Source organism: Lissotriton helveticus, chromosome 8 (assembly GCF_964261635.1).
Source record: "Lissotriton helveticus chromosome 8, aLisHel1.1, whole genome shotgun sequence".
Classification (NCBI taxonomy): domain Eukaryota; kingdom Metazoa; phylum Chordata; class Amphibia; order Caudata; family Salamandridae; genus Lissotriton; species Lissotriton helveticus.
Genome location: NC_136069.1, coordinates 436,217,396 through 436,240,070, shown reverse-complemented (window position 1 = coordinate 436,240,070; position 22,675 = coordinate 436,217,396).

Below are 22,675 nucleotides of genomic sequence, written 5' to 3'. Positions count from 1 at the left end.
TCCCTCCTCCCCCTTCGCTAGCGCCGGCACTGAAACCAGCTGCTGTGCCTGACTGAGAAACCTTTGCGCCATAGTGATGGTGTCTCTGTGAGTCTAGCATAGGGTTTGTACTGGAAGGATAGCCTTACAGTAGAAAATACCATGCTCAGACTATATTTAACCCTTTTCCCTCTCCTTTGTATGTGTGCTGTAAAGTGCAGCACATGTACAAAGGTGGAAAAGGAAGGTGAAATTAAAGCATTTCACCTTCCTTGCGCCTACTTCAAAAGGGTGCAGTTTTCTGAGGCTAAACCCTGTCTACCTTATTTAGTAAACAGAGTTTAGCGTCAGAAACCTTGGGTGGTTGCATGGGAATGCGCATTCACCCCCATGGTACCCCATCTTGGCGCTAAGTAATGCAAAGCAGCCCTCTGCGCTGCTTTGTGTTACTTTCATGATATTTCCTGCGCTAAACAAGTTTAGCGCTGGAAAGTAAATCAGTAAAGAAAAGATTTTTCTCCAATTAGCGTCACTTTTGTGATGCAAGCAAGGCGTAAAATCTTAGTACACCTTTCCCTGAGTTAAATAGGAACAAGCCCCCCAAAAAAAACTTTGGGCAAAGTGTATAGATTTGGTGGGGGAGTCACATTTTACTATGCTAACTCCAGACTAACAACCTTTGGGGAAAGTGCATACTTTGGAGTGTTCAGATTTATGTAATGCCTATTTGTATAGCACAGTTATCACCCGTTTATGTATCCAGGTGCTTCGCAGTTATATAGGCTATGAGCTCCCGGTGGGTAGATTACTCAAAGAGCCAGGTGTTCAGTTTCTTGCTGAACTCAAGAAGCCTTGAGGATGCTTTGATATACTGGGTAGGTCATTCCAGAATTTGGGGGGAATATGAGTAAAGGCTTGACCTCCATTTCTGTTCTTGTGTAAGCAGGGTACCTGTGCTAGTGAGAGACGGGCAGCTTGGAGGTGTCTGGAGGGGTGGTGGAAGTGTATGCCCCTATCGAGGTAGGCAGGCCTTTATTGTGTAATGCTTTGTATATGCACATGAGTAATTTGAATTGAATGTGATTGTGAGTGGGGAGCCAGTAAAGTACTTTCAGTTGTGGAGATGTGAGTCTGACAGGGTAAGTTGAGGACAAGTCTTCCTGCAGCGTTTTGGACAGTTTAGAGCCTGTACAGGAAATACAAAAATATATTTTAAATACAAAATTATTTAGTTTAGCAACCAAATGTGCAACGATTAATGTTGAAAATGTCACACATTCATAACGTGATATCTGCACTAGGCAGCCATAGTTACTAGAATAGGCCTCAGAAAAGCTAACTCACATTGCTGTAATATGCACACCACAATTTAGGACATGACCTTAAAGTGACATGGTTAGAAATATTTTTCATAATTGTAGAATGTAACAAAATGTATTATTTTACAAGGCAACAGTTCATTAGCATTAGCTAAGCGTCCTATTTTTTTTTATACTTTCACATAATGTTGAATAACTGTACACTATAGACAATAATTCTGGTTTGTGTTAAATGAAATGAATTACCTAACCATGACATTGCAAGTTAATTTTATCTTTTCTTTCTGATAGTGCATTGTTCTCACAATGAGACATTCAATAATTAGAAGGTCGAGATGTGATCGAAGCCTATGGGAATCAAGGCTTATGCTTCCAAAAGCTCCCTAAGTGAGAATGTCTGTAACTAATAATGTTATAAGAACTTTGCAAGCTGCATATTATTTTGTGTGAAAGGAAGAAGGGAACCTGCTTACAGACAAGTTCAGTCTCCTGATTGAACCAAATGGAACAGAGCCTGCCACAATGTCTGCAACTTAGTTTAATGTATTTTATATTAGTGTGAGTTACTAGTGTACCCCCAACACTCCACACATTTACCCACCTTTTGCCTTTCTCGTGTTCTAGACTGACAGTTGTGGCTACTGCTGCTTCTGTTCTTCTTACAATTTTGGTGCTTTTTTTATTTCACAGTTTGCTACAGATTTTTTTGTTATTGAGACGCAGATGAATTTCATGAATTACTCTTTATGGGAAGCTCTGCTGCTTTAATTTGGGCTTGAGCTTCATGCTCTCCTGATCTCACTCTTTTCTCTTTATTCCTTTATCGAACACACTTAATGCACAATGTGATTATATGTCCTAACCAAACCTTGTCTAATCTGAATAAAACAAAAGGGAGAAAAAATTACTAATCTCTTAATGAGAAAGAAAGGTTTCAAAATGAATTTAAACTCACATCATTGACTCAATTGAAATTGAAATTGGAATGCCTGAAATAACTCCTTGAGTCAATGTCGGTGGCAAAGATCCGTCACCTTAGGTACGATTCCTCGAGGAGAGACTAGCGCAGAATTGGGGCTTTGCACTGTGAGTTATGTTAATTGAAGGTTGAACTGTATTTATTTAATATTGAGCCCCCTTCCGTGGTATGAAGTGTGCTGCTGTAGTTGAGTCTGCTGGTACTGAGGGCCTGTTTTATTATTTTAACTCTAGTCTACCAAACATTAAGTAAAGTATATACATTGGGAGGGTCACATTTACTATTCTAACTCTTGTCCACTAATTAGTGAGGGAAGTACATGCATTGGGGTTTCAAATAGCACACATAAATAGTAGAAATAAACATCATCAATAAAAAATGTTAACTTCCTAAATATAACAATTACTTAAAAGAAAGAAATTAAATAAGTATATGAGAAAAAAAAACACTATCACTAAACTCCCAGAACTTAGGATACAAACATAAAAGAAAAGTAATCAAATATGTTATGTGTCAGCCCTATGTCACCCACGTCATGTACACCACCTTTTGGGGGCTCATTTCTACAAGGAGGTAGGAGCCAGGAGGAGGAGATCACACGCATACACAAGCACACATGTACCTTGAATGTCTAACAAAAATACATTCAAAAGGCACTGCTGTAAAGCAGGAATATATACATGATTATACAGCTACTGGAATGAGTGTTCCTTGTAAAGGTATTTCTTTCTGCCCCACTGCAGAACTGAGGGGCATATTAACAAGATGTGCGTTAAAGAACGCACATCGCACATTTCACTATAGCCGGCTATCGCCGGATTTTTTCGCCGTGTTAGCGCATTATTATCAACGCGCAACACGTAGGCGATAGTAAATCCTGCAATAGCCGTCGATAGTGAACATTAGCGCGTGAAAACAAGAGTTTTTTTCACACGCTAATGTGTGCCTTGATAATATGGGGGGTGGATTCAGCTTTATGATCCACACCCCCATGTTATCAATGCCTAACTCCTGGTCAGAGCAGGCGTTGAGAGACCTGCGATAAACAAGTTTATCACAGGTCTTTTCCTCCCAACGCCTGCCTTGGTGATAGGGCGTTCTCACCTCCTACCACATTTTACATGTGGTTGGACGTGGGAACGCCCACTTTGCATGTCATTAGCGATGTTTCTCGCTGACATGCAAAGTGGGCTTGAGGCAGGCGTTGCAATGCCCTTGTTAATAGGGCGCTGGAAGTATCGCCGTTTCTCGGCGAATTGTGCCGAGAAAGCAGCCATACTTCAGCTTGTTAATATGCCCCTGAATTATTCCCAATATCGAATTTACTTATTGTTGTTCAAAACTGTAAAGTGAAATCATTAAGTCATGTGGAGTGTGACAAATTGCCCTGAATTCATGTGATTTTAATATCAATGACATTGATGATTTATTAAACCTACATAATCTATACATATATAATAAGAGTGACCATGGACAGGTTCTAGGAATATCCTTTTACACATGGGGTAAATATGCCATCTCACTGGCTTTAAATCTTAGAGCAAATTAAATTCCACCACACCTCGTGATGATATGGCCACCTTTTATGACGTCTTACTAGGGGAAATTAAACAACTTTATCAACAGAAGAGTCAGACTAACTCCAGCCTCGCTAAGGACCACATAGCAACCTTTCAGATGCTGAATGATTTATTATCATCAAACCCCCTGACAAGGGGAAAAATAGGGTGTTAATAAAGGTGGAGCACTAGAGAGCGTAATAATTAAGACAATTAGCAGGCTCTAACTGTTTTGAAATTATTACAGTCACAGAATGTGAAAAACCATATATGGCTTTCATGAACTCCGGTGGTAGTGGAAAACACAACTTATTAACCTTGAGGAGTAAAGTTTAAAGAAGATACTGCAATTAGTTTACATTTTCCGTAGACTTCATGTACTCACTAGAACGCCTCACTGTAAAGTCACACCAGATTACCTCAGAAAAATACATGTTATTCATTCGGCACTAACTATATCATGATTCTACTAGACATCAACTCCCTTTATACAAGCAGAAAACAAGAATTGGGACTAGAGGCTTGCACCCGCTTTCTCGGAAACAGACCTATTGCATTATTTGACCATACTAACATGGTGAAACACATGTTGAAATATTGCTCAGAACTAAACATTTCAATGTTTGCGAACATCATGCCTTCAAAGCTCAGGGACCTCGAAAGACACCTGGCTTTGCCCCAGTGTCGTGAACCTTTTTACAGGCTGGTGGGAGGAGCAGGTGGTCTGGATGGAAAAATATGAACATTAAATTTCACACACACCTCTGTGGGTCCTATTTATCAATGATTTTTTTCCCCTGAAATGAGATGGCATTGTCGAGGATGCTGAAATGTTCATCAACATGCAACAAACGAATGATCTCACATACAAAATGTATGACTGTAGTAAAATATTTAGATATTGACTTAGAAGTATAAACAGAATTGCTTCACATCAGCCTTAACAGAAAAGATACATAAGAAAACCCTGTTTATGTGCCGAACGTTACCACCCAACCAGCCTGAAGTTCACTGTGGGAGTTACTAAGAGCAAAAATAAAAGTGTAATGACAATTCAATGTATTTACAGCAGAAACTGAACGTCGGCACTAGGTTCAAATAACAAAGATAACCCAGAGAAGTGTTACATCAAGCAATACAGAAGGTAAAAAATGTAAATTAAAAATGTCGGAATTTGTAAAGCGCACAGCTACCTCCACTGGAGGTGTCCCGGCGCTGTCCGTATACCGCTTAGGAACCCTTCCTGGGAAATGTCCACTCCTGGGCACCCCCCAGGTGCAGCCAGGCATCCCAGCACTTTTAGGGCCATTGTGGAGACTAAGCAAGCTATTGCCCAGAGTTGCAGCGTGGGACCCATGATCAGAACAGGCACTGAGGCGAGAATATCCAGTCAGGGGAATTAATGAGCCCGAGACCCGCCGAGGAGGGAATCGAACCCTGGTCCCTGGCCAGAGCTCTGCATCAAGGTCTGCCTGCTCTAACCATTGAGCCACACTTATCCACTTCTAAGACATAGAGATAGGCATGATAACCTCTTTAAGAATAAGAAGAAAGGTAGAGGGTATGAAAACAAGTTAGACTCATCACAGATTTTAACAATTGGTCCTACAATTTGAGATCCCTCATGAACAAACACTTGAACATTCTCAGATCAGATACACTAATAAGACAAACCTTTGTCACACATGTAATGTAATGTAAGCTGTACTTGTATAGCGCACTGTCACCCAACAGGTATCCTGGCGCTGGATATTACCATGTAGTCATTGTGCACAGAAACAACCAAACCAAAGGGAAGGGGGGAGGTGTCAGAGCAGGTCAGTATTAGCAATAGCTGTAATTGTACTCCTCCCTCGGGAAGAGCCAGGTTTTCAGCTTTTTCCTAAATTGCAACAGATTCTCAGATTGTCTGAGATCAATCGGGAGTTCATTCCACAGCCGTGAAGCTGCAGAGCTGAAAGCTCTGCCTCCAGTCCTGGTTTTTCTAAATCTGGTAGTGCTCACCAGATTTGCTGTTGATGAGCGAAGATTTCTCGAGGGAATATACCAGGTGGATTTACTCTGCAGTGGTTTAGGTCCCAATCCGTGTACTGCCCTAAAGACAAATGCTAAGTGATTTGAATTGTATTCTCTGTTGGAACGGCAACCAATGGAGATCCCTCAGAGCTACAGATGTAGAGGACCTGCGCTGCCTTTTTAGAGCTAACTTTGCTGCTAATGTTTGGATTCTCTGCAGTTTCAATATCAGAGAATTTGGTGTTCCAAGAAGCAGGGAATTACAATAGTCTAACCTGCTCAGAATAACGCTCCTCACCACTTGTGTCCTAGCGGAGGTCGGCAATAACAGAAGAACCTTCCGTAAAGCTCTGATCAGGGAGAAGCAGGTGCCAACTATTGTGTTAACTTGTTAGTCCAATTGCAGATTGTTATCCAACATCACCCCCAGATTACGCACTGTTTTAGCTGGCATTAGCGGTTTATCTGTAGGGGTGAGCTGGAAATCGATAGGAAGTGGATAGGATATTATATTAGTAGTGCAAAATACAATTTCTGTTTTATCTTCATTGAATTGTAAATAGTTATTTCTAAGCCAGTTTACAGTACTTTGCATGCACTCATGGAACATGTCCAAGGAAACTGCTTGATTCCGTTCCATTGAGAACATAAATTGCGTGTCATCTGCTAAATTGACTAATTCTATTCCGAAAGATTAAATAATAGAGATGAGTGGACGCAGGTATATATTAAATAAGATCGGACTTATTGCCGATCCCTGAGGAACGCCATGTTGGACAGAGCTCTTCGTGGATATGAAGGGTAGAATGGTCACTGCCTACTGTCTATCCGACAGATATGACTGAAGCCATTTTAATGCCAGACCCTTAACTCCAATATCCACGAGTCTTTTTTAGCAGGATGCTGTGATTCACCGTCTTAAATGCAGCTGACATATCCAGTAGCAATAATATGACTGAATGGCCAATGTCAACTCGCATTCTTAGATCATCAAGGACTGTCACTAGGGATGTTTTTGTTCCATGCTCAGGACAGAACCCGAATGGAACCTCATCTAGCAGGTGAATATCTTCTAAAAAATGAGAAAGAGATTTACTAACTGCCTGCTCCAGAATTTTTACCGGATACGGTAGCAGGGTGATAGGCCTAAAGTTGAACGAGTATAGAGGGTCGAGTGTGGCTTTCATGAGTAATGGGGCACCATTGCCTGCTTCCTGCAGTCTGGGACCTTTCCGCTACTCAGTGATAGGCAGCAAATTCGGCGCAGCCGGGGTAAGAGTTCCAAGCTGAATTCTTTCAATATCCTCTGCAGGAGAGGGTCCAGCGGTGACCCAGATGAAACACTCAAGGCTAGTTTATTAAACATTTCCTCAGTGGAGATCTGGAAATTCTCCAGGATAGCCTGTTGATCTTCATCTGTTCCCTCTTCCTCTTTCCCTGACATCGTTGGTGTTCATTTTCATTGTCCTCACCAGTCTGTTTGTTAAATTATAGACCACCAATGATTTTGTTGATCTTCTCATCAAAGTAGACTGCAAGATCGTCACAAAGATTTTGCATAGCTATAATCTTGTTATTCATACAAGCAGGTTTGGAGAGGTCCTTCACTATATTGAAAATAGTTCTAGCAGTGTTAGGTGCCTGCAGAATAATGTTTGCATAGTATTCAGCTTTTGTCTTGGCAATTGCTTCTTTGTATAGGCCCGGTTGTATTTTCAAGGCTCTTTTATCCTTTTCATCATAGAGTTTCCTCCACTTTCTTTCTCCCTGTTTACATTCTTTTCTTTGCTATCTCAATTCCTCATTATACCATGGGGCTGATGGTTTGTTTCTATTTTTTTACTTCTTCACTGGTATCATCTGGTCCAAAGTATGGTTTATCTGACCACAAAAGGTCTGATAATTTTCTTCCACCGACTTACTGGAATCAGATATATTCTTTTCAGTAAATAGCGGGGAGTGTTTGTTTTTCAGCAACCTAATCCATTCCCTTCCCTTTCGAAAATTCCCAGACTGAGTTGTTTTATTACTCACTCTTGGTGGTGTTAACAGAAATTGGATTAAAAAGTGATCAGTCCAACATAAAGGCAGTATCTCGACCACCTTTACTTGCATGCAATTAGCAGATACCAGATCTAGGACATGGCCTCCTTGGTGTGTTGGCTGTGACACTAGTTGTTGCATGTTGAGATTCTCGCATGCTTGCAATAGTTTTCTCAAGGCCGAACCAAGACTCCCATTATCACAGAGATTGAAGTCGCCCAGTTTATTCATCCTGGCATGGGTGAGTGACATGATATAAAAGATGTCAATCAGTGCCTGATACTGGGGGCTCTGTCCTCCAGGGGTCTATAACACACTATACTCGAGTGAGAAAAATTGTCCCCTTGCCTCTTTAAGGGAGAACCCTAACAATTCTGTGCCCTCCACATCATTAATATATATAGGAGCAAAATTCCATGTATCTTTAAATATGACTTCTACTCTCCCTCCTCTCCCAGCTAACCATGGTTTGTGAAATGCTTTGTAGCCCGGGGGTAGGCTAGCCCCAGTTCAACTACTGAATCAGCTTGTGTCCAAGTTTCAGTTAAAAACAATGCATCCAAGTCATGGCACTCCAGCAAGGTGAAGATCTCTTGATAGTGCTCAATCAGGGATCTAATATTAATTAAGCCACATTTAAGACTATCTGATATAGAGTCCAGCATGGTAACATTTACCTTGCCCAAAATCTCCCCATTAGGACCCATAACACCCAGCTCACCTATGGAAATAAGTTGCTCCCTCGAGTAACAAAGTCTATTTCTTGGTGGGTGGTATTCCTGACCGGCAGCATGTCTGGCGCTGTGCACGGTCAGTGCGGGGAAGGGCACAGACAGGCTTGCCTTTGTCGCGAACGCGCTGTGCACTTGCATTACCTTCTCCTTAAATAGGGGGGAGCGCTCTAAACAAAACCAGCTAGAGCGCTGATCAAGATGGCATGTGCTCGGTGACCCGCTCTGACAGGCGGAAGTACACCTGCTCACCTTGGCCAACGAGAGTGCAAGTGCAAAATAAGTGTTTAAAAGAGGATTTTTCAGCTACACACAATACACACTATAGTAATTCTAAAAACATAAATTTTTACAATAGTAATTCTAAAAACAGTTTTCTTAATTTACAAGTGCTTTGCTAAATCGCACTATTGCCTTTCACGTAGTGGATGTAGGATGCACAGCGGGGTAATCTCAATAGCACATGTGTCTGTCATCTATAGGAAACACCCCTATGACATGTTAGTACATAGACATTTTGAAACTCCAAAACAGAAAACATGGTTAGAAATATTTGGAGTGTTTTACAAATGTGGCAGTTTTAAAGCCTGTAAAACTAGCAACAACAACTCAAAATACTTACGGCCTTATTAGGATGTCGATCGAAAGCCTCAGACTGACATCCTTAGTTTGACTTCTGACCGCCGTATTACAAATATGATGGTCGGAAGTCAAACCGGCTGGTCATTCCAGCTGGCTTCCGATAGGCTCAAAGAGTCTGCCAGCTAGTCGGCAACTGCAACATAATCCCAAACGGATGGCATTTCCGCTTTCGGGTTTATGATGTTGGTTTCCGGCAGGCCTTCCAAGTAGGGTTTTTTACATGAAAAGCCTGTCGGAAAGCGACTTTGGAGACCCCTAGCAGGGCCCCCTTGCTACAGTGTCCTCCAGTTGGGGGCCGAGGGGGCACCTATGGTGCACCCCTGTAAATCCCTGCACCATGTGGTAGGCATCTCACGGTACCTGCCATACGGTACAGGGATTCACAGTGACTCCCCATTTCTCTATGGGAGACAGGGAAATTGGAGTCTGCGACCGCACCATGTGCGGTTGCTTCATAATTTCGGATTCGAATCGCCGACCCGAGGTCAGTTGGTCTAGAAACTGCATGGATGTCGGTTGGAGGAAACTCCGATCGACTTTCTAATTAGGCCCTTAATGTTTACAGGCAGAATTAAAACACTTTCTAAATGTATCACTATGGTATACATGTACTGGAAATTGCAGATTATAATATATGGGAAGCACAACATTTCCAGTACGGAAACAAAACTTTAACATTTATGTGCCTAAAAACTGTGACGTGACCTATCCTGGAGCAATATACTTTTCTGTTAACCTTGAAAATAAAACACACTGATTTCAATTTCTTTTGCATTGACATAATCAAAAGATGATCGGAGGTGGGGACAGACAAAACAAGCTTTTAATCATAGAATCACACCACATCATAGATTTGACAGGGATGAAGAACTAGCCATAAATATTGTCCAGCATCCCCCTGGACTTGATCCTTATTTGTTAAAATCTCATAGCCACTTGCATGAGACACATATACCTGAACCAGTGGCCATCTTTCATCTGGAACTTTGATTAATTATTCCTTTTTCATCTTCCCTCAAGACCGCAACTACACTTGTAAATATGATTAGTGTTTGCATTGTTTAGGTTGCACCTGTTTCTCAAAATATGTCCTCTGTTAACTTATACACGGGAGGTGTTGAATTCTGTCCACTATGGCTTCAAATCCATATCATCAGTTCAACATATATCCCTTTGATGATAAGTATCAGCTGCTAAAGTCACCATCTGCGCTCTGGGGCCTATAAGATGGAATATTTCCCAGTGCGCACACACTTGTAGGATCCCCTGATGTGTCCATTTGGGTGTCACATTCATAGAATCCACATCAGTTGGTATACTACTGCTATATCCCCTCCTCCCCTACCCTATACGTTATATAACATTCTGTGCCCTGTAGTCCAGATATTTACCTTACCGGATACTAATGGATCTAGTTGATCTTATACTGATTTCAGTGATGCTTCATATTATTCCTTAACCCAGTTGATTGACACAGCAAATTGCACAACTAAGAGGCTTATTTATCAACCCCTTGCGCCATGGCTATGTCATGTTGCGTAATGCACCGGAAGTGCAACCTGCTGAGTGAAATTTACAAGGACACGTAAAACCACCCTGTGTGGCTTTACATGTGCTTGTAAATATCCCCCCATTTCACGCAACACGTTGCGTGTTAGGAGCATGAAATGGGTGTTACTGTGGGTGTTCCCATGCAACACCCATGTCCACTGATTCCAGATTTACGAGCAATCATGAATCTGGAAATGCGTCAGAATGCTACACCACCCCCAGGGGTGGCATAGCGAGGCACAATGAGGAGAAATGTTTTTATTTCTCCTTGTTTTTCATCTTTCAATGCGTGCTGCATTCTACAGCTTACATTGTAAGAGGAAATCACCACAAGTGATTGTTTTTGTTTTTGTGCAGGAAGGTGCTCCTAGGGAAGGCAATTGACATATTTTTATTTATGGTGATGTCTCTAGACGGGGTACCACCAAAATATCTTTAAATGTTGTGGGTGGCTGCAGGGAGTTCTGAAGCCCCCCAACAACATTAGAAAAATAAACTTTAAGTCTCCTGAGTCACTGAAGCCATGACCTTTGGAAAACTTACTATAGTTTTTTAAAGTGCATCCCACTTAATATTCCTCTGAAATAGGCTCCATTTTTATTTCTACTCATGCACCAGTTCTGTCTTCTTTTGATTTTTCAAATGTTGACCCCAAATCCAGCAGATTCAATAATTACCTCCTATCTGATAAACAATTCATAACTGACGCTACTGTTTTTAAATCAGGATTTTTTCAATTTAATAAATCTACGGACATCCATTCTTAATAATTGGGATGCTTTTAATGCCTTCTTCAGGGCTTCTACTATAGTTTATCTGCCAGGACGAAACAAAATCTAATGCTCAATATCTACTTCTACTCCAGCAGATTAAGACATTTGAACATGACTATTTTACCTCCACATCCTCCTTAATATTACATGACCTCATCGTAGCCTATCCTAATCAACTTGCTGCTGATGATGCCTGCAACATTTTGCTCAAAATGAAATTAAAGTTCCATAGTGGTCAAAATAAAGCGGGTAAAATTCTTGCTAAATATTTGAAATAAAATAAGACCATAGGACTATTTTTTGTTGTCTTTTTATTAAACAATGCTCAATACATCAGATGACCGTAGGACTATTGACCCCATCATTAATTAACTAAATAACTCCTCTTTAATCTCCAAGCTAGATATCTTCACCACCTTTAAGTCCTTCTGTAAATCATTATATACAGAGGATACTACCCCTTCTAAAAATACAACACTTTTTTATGGCATTCTTCAGCCTCCATTCCTTTCACATACATTTATTTAATTAGAAGCTAATATTACACTCATGCAGGCAATTAATTCTTTGAAAAGTGCTGAACCACCCGGCCTGGATTGGATTTCTATTGAACTCATATCTTCCCTTTCCTCATTTTTTGCTCCCAAGTTATTGCAATTTTGTAACTCTTTCCTTTCTAATTTTAAGTCTAGCGGCTCCTTTTTAGAAGCTTAGATAGTTCTCAACCCCAAACCTGATAATGATCCAACACTCAAAAAATTACAGGCCCATTTCCCTGATTAATTATGAATGCCAGAGATCTTTGCCAAAATTCTAACCTCCTGTCTAAAAGCTGTTGTACCTCTTCTTCTTAAATTTGATCAATCAGGTAACGGTTTCATTAGGGGTAGACTTGCTGCAGACAATGCCAGGATGTTCTCAAATATTCTTGGTAAGGCGCCCGGTACAGAACGCGTACTCGGCACCAGGATTCGAAATACAGCGTACTCGCTGCAGGGTTCGAGCATATTAGGGTTTTTAACACTTTTGCCTTCGGACCTTCGCGTTGCACAGGACAAATTATCGGTCCTTCACTTGATGACAATTTGGAATTTGGAATTTAAAAATTGGAATTTGGAATTTAAAAATTAAATAGAGGATTTATAGACCAGCCGGGTCAGAATTATAACGAGCTGAGAGGTGACTGAATTTAGGACATAAAGAGCCAGACAGCCCTGAAGAAGTCGAGGGGTAATCCCCCTACGACGAAACACGTGTTGGCTGGGCGTTGTTGAATTAAAGACAAAGAAAAGACAAAAAAGAGACATTACTCATTCTTGTTCTTTTGCTCCTACTGTATGATGAACTTTCATTGAATATCAGTTGTGTGTGCATAGGATTGGAGTTACTGGCTGGAAAGATACTGTAACAGAACGCTTGTGAGATGCTGCTGCACACGTTTCGTAGTCTATATCACCTGATGAAGGACAAAGTCTGCCCGAAATTCATTGGGATGACGAATAACATGGGATGATGAACATTATGTGATGTACTTCACCACTCCACATGTGGAGACGTCAACCTGATTAATTAATCCAGTACTTCTTGAATGATGAAATTCTTACCTGAACAAATCATTTAATAATAAAAGATTCATCTAAGAAACTGGTTGCACAAATCATTGATATTAATTTGATAAACTAGATAACTTTCTGCCATCCAGCAGTGCACCTAAGGTATGCACACCCCTGGGGTATGCTTTTTTCATTTAAATCAAATTACAAACATTACTTCTGACTTGGTCTCTTTTACATCTATCATGGTGGGGGGACTTGATACCATTAATCTGAGCATAGTACCAATGTCCTCTGTACTATTTCTATGTTACCCTATAAAATCCGTAACTGCTACTTAAACAAATTTCATCTATTTGTACCGAATTTCTCTGGAACAATAAGCATCCGCGCATTGCCCTTGCTAAAGTTAAACGACAACAATGTGAGGGGGGTCTGAGACTACCTGAGTTTAAACTATACCATTCTTCTTTTTTAATCTGATAATTTTATGGTATGATTAACGACTTACATGATAATCCTATTTCACAATGGATCTCATTTGAACGGTCTTTGTTGAATGATTTCTCTTTCACAGAAATTATTCATATGTCTAACTGAACTTTTATATCCAACAACACAATTTTAAAATATTTACACCATTTACTCAACACAATAACTTCTGATAACCTTCACTTTGCACAATATTTTTTACATTCCCCAATTTGGTATAACAAATATCTTTGGTTTCGCAGTTGATCTTTTTACTTTCAGCATTGGAAAGAGAAGGGTATTCTGTCTGTTCATCAATTTGTGAAAGACAATTCTGTTGTATTGTTTAAATACTTACAGACGCTCAACCAATTGCCTGAATCCTTTTTGAAGGAGTATACAGTAATGTCCTTCTCTCTTGCTTTTTCTCCACAAACCAACAGCACTCTGTTTCACAACCACCTGTGCCTATAACATCTTTAGATTAGGTTTACCATGATCCTATTCCTAAAGCTGCTCTGATATTCAAAATGTTAATTTCCCATACTGCGTTTAGAACCAAAACTTCCCTTGAATTATTTTAGGGAGCTGATCTATTGCTTTTGTTTTCGGCCCAGTTCTGGGCCAAAATCTGTCTGAAAATATTTAATACCTCTAAAGCTGCTCGTATTACACAGTCTTTATTCGATATTTATAATAGAGATAGAATTACTCCATAATGTATTTCTAATGTTGATTCCTCTGCTTTTCCATTTTGCTGGCCCTGCTCTAAACACACTGGCTCTTTAACGCATATGGCATATGTTGGACTTGACCCTTTTTGCAGGGTCATCCCTAAACTTTTTGCCGTTCTCCTAGCCTTTTTTCTGACATGGTTTGGGTGGTTCTGGGACTCTGGGCACTTAAGCCCTGTTGTCCAGTCTAAAGTGCATGTGCTCTCTGTGATAAACATGGTAAGATTGGTCTACACCTGTTTGGCATATTTAATTTACCTGACAGTCCCTTGTAAAGTGGTATCTCATATACCCAGGGCTGGTGAACTAAATGCTACTAGTGTGCTTGCAGTGCTGATTGTGCCACCCACCAAAGTAGCCTTTCAAACCTATCCCAGGCCTCTGCCATTGCAGGGCCTGTGCACACAGTGTTCCTGCCGCTGTGACGTGGCACCTAAATTGTGTGCCATGTCTGTGACCCCCCTTTTACTACCTGCCAGTCACCCCTAAGGAAGGCCCTAACTAGCTCTATGGGCAGTGTGCATTGTAGGAAAAAGGTAGGACATGTACCTTAAGTGTGTGACATATCCTAGTAGTGACAAACAGCCATTTTGGTCTCTCAGTACTGTGATGCTGCCCTCCCATAGGAATGCATTGGGGATTCCCTGATAAGTGTTTCAGTGGTAATTCCTGATATGAGAGGAGCAGCATGGTCAAGTTTGGTATATTTGGAATAGTGATAATAAATGCTACACAATCGTGTGCGCAGATTTATTATAACTATTTTAGAAATTCCACTTTTAGAAGTTGGCATTTCTGTGTGATATGTGTCTGCCTGCCTGATGTGGATTGCATGTCTGTCTTTGGAGTGACAGGGGCTGGTGAGGTGTGTGTGGGTCCAGGAGGGGCGGGGTCAGTCAGTGCTAGGCTGAATGGGACATCTGCATTTGGAGTAGTGGGAGGAGAAGTTCCTGGTCCCTGAATAGGTCTGTGCCTAGGTTATACAATGCTGGCTACACCCCCTGTGCTGTGTCTGATCACCGAGCCCCCACCTGACAAAGGGGAAGAGGAGCCCTGTAAACAAAGTGCTCCAAACCCCTCCAGAACAAGTTGGGACTGGTTCCACCGAGCCCTGTGCCAGGGCAGACAAAGCAAATATGTGATATAAATATGGGGGCTGTGACCCCATGAAATGTGTGCTTCCTGGTGCTGAGGGGACCTGCTTCTGCTGGGCTCCAGGAGAAACCGCCACAAGGGTCCGGCTGCTGGAGGGCCCTGTGAGCTGGCCTGCCTGGGCCCAGCCTTGTGCCCCTAGAACTTTGCTGGCTGGAGCTGTGGCTTCTAGCACCTTGTGAGCACTATCCTTTAATTGCCCAAGAGAAGAGCATGGGCTTCGCATCGCGTAGCTGCAACCTATTTAGAGGTAATCCCGACGTGGGGATTACCCCGCATTTTGCCAAACAGAGCTGGTGCCCCCCCCGCATTGCTGTGGTTTTAATTAGCAGGAGCCTACCCCATGTTTATGCTATTTTAGTATCGGGTGCCCACCCCGCTTCTGTGAGCCTCAAGCGGGAGCCTACCCAGCTTTATGCATCTTTGAAAAGCGGGTGCCCACCCCGCAACTATCTTTATTTAAAACGGGAGCACACCACGCGTTTCACCGCCACGACCCGGAGAGCGGAGAGGAGGTAGTGCGGCTGGCTCGGAAGTCAGGAGACTACCAGTGAGTGGGGCTAGAATTGAGTATTGTTGGTGCCTCCGGTGGCACCCCTTCGTTTCTCTGCCTGCACGGAGCCCAGATGAATGGGGCTTTGGCCATAATCTATTGAAGAGTCCCGGAGTGGGGCTGCAGCGGCACCATCAATGCCAGGGTTAATTTGTTTACACTCAGCTGCACTGCCGGAGCGCGGTTAGCCTCAACAAGGGGCAGTTTTGTTGTAGAAGCCCCAGAGTGGGGCTCCCCAGGCACAGCGGTGACAGTCTTCTTTGGGCCAATCCCAGCTGCCATGAGAGAGCACAGGGAGCTGCAACATTGGGCACATTTGTATTGAAGAGTCCTAGTGGAGGACTCAGGGCACAGGAGTGCCAGTGCAATTTTTCCTATGGGGGCATTTTGGAGATGAAGGAGTGAGATACACTCCCCAGCCCCAGCGCCTTGCGTGCTTTGCTTCGCTGAATTTCCAACTAGGCCCCGACATTCTGGACATAAAGGCATTGGACCCCAGAGAAAGGCCAGTTGACCTGGGGCCATGATGGGTACCAGTGTAGGTAGGGTCAGAGGCTCTAATGTTATGCCGACTGTGAGTATTAGAATGTTTATGCTATGGTATTATTGCATAATGTGTTTATGATAATGAGGTTTGGGTCTAATGTGATTATGCCTGATCTAATGTGATTTATGCATCAGGTGTTTATGTTGCTCAGGTGGTATAATGCTACGTACAGTATTTTGCCAGTAGTAAAAGGTTGTGTTTTCTGAGGTCATTTTTATACCAGTAGTTACAGGTTGTGCGTTATTTACTACTTGGTACCTATGCTTTGTGATGGTTCTGACAGTGGCCCTATTGGCCCTGTCGTGTATATAATCCCCTGTAAATATTGCCTAGAACAAGTAAGCACAGTGTACATTGTGTGATTAGTATTCTAATGTGTTTTGGATAATACAAAGGCTATTTTTATTTAGCCTTGTGTGGAGTTTCTTTTGTGGAGTGCCTAGTGTGTTGCTGCTGTGTGTGTGTGTTTTGCGTAAAAGCTTTACGCATTTCCTATGGGATAAGCCTGACTGCTCGTGCCAAGCTAACAAGGGGGTGACCAGGGGTTATCTTCAGCGTATAAAAGACTTGCCCTGACTAGAGTGGTGGTTCCTGCCTGGCTTTGGCGCAAGCCTTAGCCAACCAGAAATCGCATTTCTAACAATTTACAATTATTCTTGTGTTACTAATTTCTGGTCCTCAGTTTAGGCTAAAAGTCCTTACTGTACAAAATGTTTTCTTATGTTCCTTATTTCCAGTTTTGAACATCTATCTCCCAACCCTATATTGATTGATCTTTGTATTGCACTTGCTTTTAAACTTATACTTTCTTGTTGGAAAGATGTTTCTAAAATATCTGTATTGACATGATGGAATTGACATGGTGGAATTATATCTGTGATGAACATAGCATACATGTTGTATCTTCATCAACTCAGAAAATTAAATCTGATCTAAATTGGTTACCCTTTACTACCTTTCTCTCTTCGCACTCATCAATATCTTAATTTATTTTCTCCTTTCTCCCTTCACTTCTTCCCTGCTGCTCTTTCTCTTTATATAAAATGACAAAACGTCTTATATATATATAAATGCTTCTTTTTTATTATACCTGCAATACTTTTAAGTGTTAACTTGTATTGCAAATGTTACCTATTTAGTTATTGCCGTTTATATTCTCAATAAATATTATTTAAAAAACATTAAGGCTTGTGTACCAGTAGATCACCAGGGGGTATTTCCATAGGCCTCGTTTCTCTTCCCTACTTAGGGCCATGCCCTCTGACTGTACCCATCATATCACTTCCGTTCACCAGTGCAAGACCAAGAAGGTGTGGTAAATTTTCACCTCATTGCCACTGTTCATTTGGCCAATAGCAGTGCAAGATCAGTAAAGCGTGTCATGGCCTTTTTATTTTTTGGGGTTGGGAAGACAGGTCGAGCAGGCTGTTGTGTGGCATAACATGCTGCTCATGGCCCTTGGCTCGCGAGACGTCTGATAATACCATTTCTCAATAATCTTGTAGCACCCTGCAGGATCAGAACATGTGGAGCATATCAGTGGATATTGACCCACAGCAGGAGCAGGTTTCTGTAGCAGACAGATATATGAGGTGCAGGCATGTGGGATTAGATAGGCCCTGTGTGTATGTAGACTTGTGTATATTTAAAACTGCCATTTCTGAAGACCTTGCAAGGTTATTCCAGGGACTTGAGCCAGTCCAAATTTTGAAAGTCCCCAAGTGCGTGCCGTGACTCGTGGATGGTAATGCGTGTGATGAGCTTGTCATGTGTTCGCGGCCCAGGATGTCCCATTGTTGAAGTAACATCCCTCTAAGTGCCACATATGTCAGAAAGCCCCCCCCTGTGCAGGTCATAGAGGTCCTGGAGTTCTCTAAAGTTCATTAGAACCCCGTCATTAAAGACGTATTTAAACGTGGTTATGCCGACAATCTCACATGGCTCCAAGGTTCGACAAGTGAGAGTACAACACCCTCTGGGGAGTCCCCAGGGTGGTAGAAGTGGAGAGTATGGTTGTACCATTTTAGCATGTGGGAATCTTCGCCTCAGGCTCCCCTGAGCCATCCACAATATGAGCAAGCAGGGGCCACCCACCCAAAATCCGGGGAGCAGAAAGCTGAGCAGGTGCCCTCTCTAATTCATGTTTGTGGGGGTTCAATCTCCTCCTTGTGATGGCTACCCACTGAAGCTGAGCAGCTAGGTAATAATACCCAAAAATTGGGGCGCCCATACCACCGCCATCAGGGGGCTGTTGCAGCGTGATCAAGGCCCACCAAATCATTTGATCAATAGGGAGTCAAGTTTGAAGGAAAGTGCATGGAGGACCATAAACAGAAGGTTCTTAAAGAGGTAGAGGAGGTGGAGTAGCATTGCCATTCTAGACAGGTTAAACGGCATGTTGTGGACAACAGTAGGGTCGTCCACAAGGATATTTGGGACCTCCCTGAAGTTGCCCTCAGGGAGGTCCTCTCCATTGTGGTACATATAAAATTCCAGGTATTTGACATGCAACAGCCCATGTTAGCATCCCGCCACCCAATGGTTGTGGTGTAAGTCTCTCAGGGAGAAGTACTCTGAACAAAAAGGCAACAGATTTGGTATAGATGACATTGATGACATTGAGGCCAGAAACTTCACCGAATGCATCCAAGAGTGAGGTGAGTGGGGCCAGGTCTCCGTAGATGTCGCAGAGATAGAGATTCATGTCATCGGCATGATGAGAGACATGATGTGTGACTGGTCGCCCAATGGTAAACCCCAGTCCTGACTCCATGCAACGAGTTGGGCCAAGAGAGAGAGGTTGAGAGACATGCAGGCTGCACGAGGTCAGTGTTGAACAGCCATCTCCATGAATGCATATTTGTGTTGAATATTCAGAGAGGTGTTGCGACGTGAGATGAACCCATTCTGATATGAATAAATCAGACCAGACAGAATGCAAAATATTAGATCTGATATTATTTTACTAATGATCTTATAATCAGAGGAAAGGAGGGCAATCGGCCTGTAGGAGGAAGAGAAGCATGGTTCTGGGCCGGGCTTCAGGATTGGTACCACCAGGGCTTCACACAGAGTGGGCGGGAGCTACCCTGAGTCCCTAGCTTTATGGAACATCTGTAAAAGAGACGGTGGGAGGGAAGGTTCTTAGATCGCATAAAATTCAAGTGGTAGTGTCATTCTGGGGGGAACAACCTCTTGGGAGGGATCTAATCGCCTCCCTGATTAATTGCTCCATAATAGGGGCTTCAGGGCGTGCCAGTGGTTCCTCGGAATCCGATTTAATATTAAGTAGTGTAAAGGCGAGCAATGTGTGGTGTGCATTGAGGGGGTACTCTCCTGGTATGGTGTGGTATAAAGTGAGTGGAAATCCTTATTAATTTCCCTTGTAGTGTGCCTCGTACCTCCCCTGTCTCTCATGGTGTAGATGGGAGTCTCCGAGTAGCGAGGTGTAACCAGGTGGATCAGAAGAGTGCCCGGCCGTTCAACCTCAGTGTAAGTGCCATCTACATGTGCGGTCCAGACCAGACATTGGTGGTGATCCATCAGCATTGCATCATTAAGAATAGTGCCTGTGATTGCCGTGATCTCCAACGTCCTTAGGTATTTTTCAGTGTTGAAAAGTAATGTATCTAAGACCTGGTGGGCACCCACGATTTTGTTAATGTAGACTGCGCTGTTACATCCTTAAAGTCTTCCCATTCTACCGAAAGGAGGGGGCAGGATCAGTGCTGTCAGAAAAATAGGTAATGATCATGGATTTGAAGACCGTGTCTTCCAGCAAAGGTGACTGTAGCTGCCATGTCAGGACTGGGGTGGGTACCTCCCCCTTTGCATGTCCACTTGTAATGCATTAGGGTCAGAGAAGTTTTGCCCTCACAGAATGTGTGTAATTTTGAGACAAGGAGTTTGGTCAAACTGGCTATGCGGTCTAGGCAGGCATGATTGAGGGTGTTGGGCCCACCAGACACCCATCACGGATCAGTGATGCAGCCATGAAGCCAAGACTTTAGCCTTGCCTGCTATTGGGGTGCTCAGTAGGCGGGATGGAATCTGTCCGGGGCAATGTCCAGGATGTCACCCCCAAATAGCGACTGGACATCACCCCAGTATGTAAAACTGGCAGAGAGAGACACAAGGAACTGCGGTTGATCAAAGTTAGAAGCATACATGCTCCCCAGTATTATAAGCAGGCCATCAAGTCACCATTGCAATAGGGCTCCATTATTGAGTCTTCAGTAAAGGGAACCCCAGGATGAATCCCGATTGATGCCCCCTTAGAGAATGAGGAGCAAGAGGTATACCACTGCTGGCTTTGTCAGCGTCGACAGAGGCGGTCACCCTCACATTGATCAAAGTGTGTCTCTTGAAGAAAATAATGTGGGCCCCTGTTCTCTTGAGTTTGGAGTGGATTTTGTAGCATTTACTGGCCGACCCCATCTCCCTGGCATTCCATTTGAGAAACTTATAGGCCGCAATATAAATGTAATGAGGAAATGCTTGCCAGAATTGTTATACCCAGCCAGGTATCTCCCAATGATGTTACAAGGGATTTTGCAATGAGGCCCTACATACTTACTTTAAAATACATCTCATATATCAGGAGAAAAACAGTGTTCTTATTTCACAGAAATCGGCAGCTTGTGTTTAGGAAACTGAAGTAATTTATCCAAATCTATTAACTTGCAATTTATTTTCGAAGTGTGTGTATTCTCATTAATTGATAAGCTAATGTTTGGGGAAATTTTTCCATTACCAAAATATGTTTAAAGCTAATATTTGAGGTATAATTCATGCTGTGAATTGAAGGGGCCTACTGTCGACCTTGGTATCAAAATACCAGTGGACCTGCTGTGGCAGTTATTTCATTATTTGTGTGAAGGCATTTCATCATCTAAATTGGTACCGCTTTTATAAGACATCCTTTCCTTTCCTATCTTCCGATTTAGTATGTAAGCATGGTTTACCCTCAAGTGGTCAATGTTGTAGAGTATTTCTCTTGTTAACTTGCAGGAATTCTAGCAAATACAGCGATTGCTTCATGTGGGATGCAAAGTTTTATGGAACTCCTTTTAAAGTGTTCTTAGAAAAGAAAATTGTTATTATCCATCCAGTCTTAAAATTAACTCAGGATGTTACATAATTTCCAGAGCCAACAAGCACTCTTGAGGAAATGTTGTCAGCGTGCATGGAAAACTATGCAGGAGCATAGATACAGGAAAAGCAAAATTTGAAGCTCTGCAAATTACATGTAGACCACATACTGAGATCATGCGAGACATTGCTTCTGTAATAACATTTCACATACCTCAAGTAACCAGTTTGCTATTAGATTATGTGACAAGTCGTAGATTGACGAGTATGAGTCTCTGAGTTATATGGAACTCCAATGTCTATGGCTTGAAAATTGTGAGAGTTTTATACATTTTTATCTTTACATCCTGCGGCTTCGAAGTAGATTCTCAGTCATGTGGTATGGCTGAGAATCTACTTGGAAATAGCAGAACAGAAAATGACAGCACCTGAAAGGTATTGTTCAAGAATGATTCTACACACATTCTAAAAAAAAATTAGGATGTAAAATTGCAGACACAGACCCTTATTTATGAAGGGCTTGCCCAGCTGTTGCGCCACTTTTCTGTGATGCTGCGGCAGCATAAACAATGCATCACACTGCCCTGTATTTACAAAGTGACAGATCTAGGCAGATGCGTCACTTTGTAAAGGCTTGCGCTACATTATACCTGCGTCAGGTATAATGTATGCAGGGTGGGCATTTCCCGGTGAAAAACCCTTGTAGAAGTGGCACAGTGAAATTTATGAGATTTCACTGCTCCACTTCTACGACTTGACTGCATCACAATCCTTATGCCTGCTTCAACCAGGTGTAAAGTGTGATGCAGGGCTTCTCACATGGGACTCGCCCATGTGTAATGACACATTGCTGGAGTTGCATCAGTTATTTGACACACTGCAAAAATGCATATTTTTTGAGCCACCAGATACGTCAGGATTCCTGATGTATCTGTAAATCCTTGTACCATGGAGCACCATATTAGAAATACTTGCGCATCCA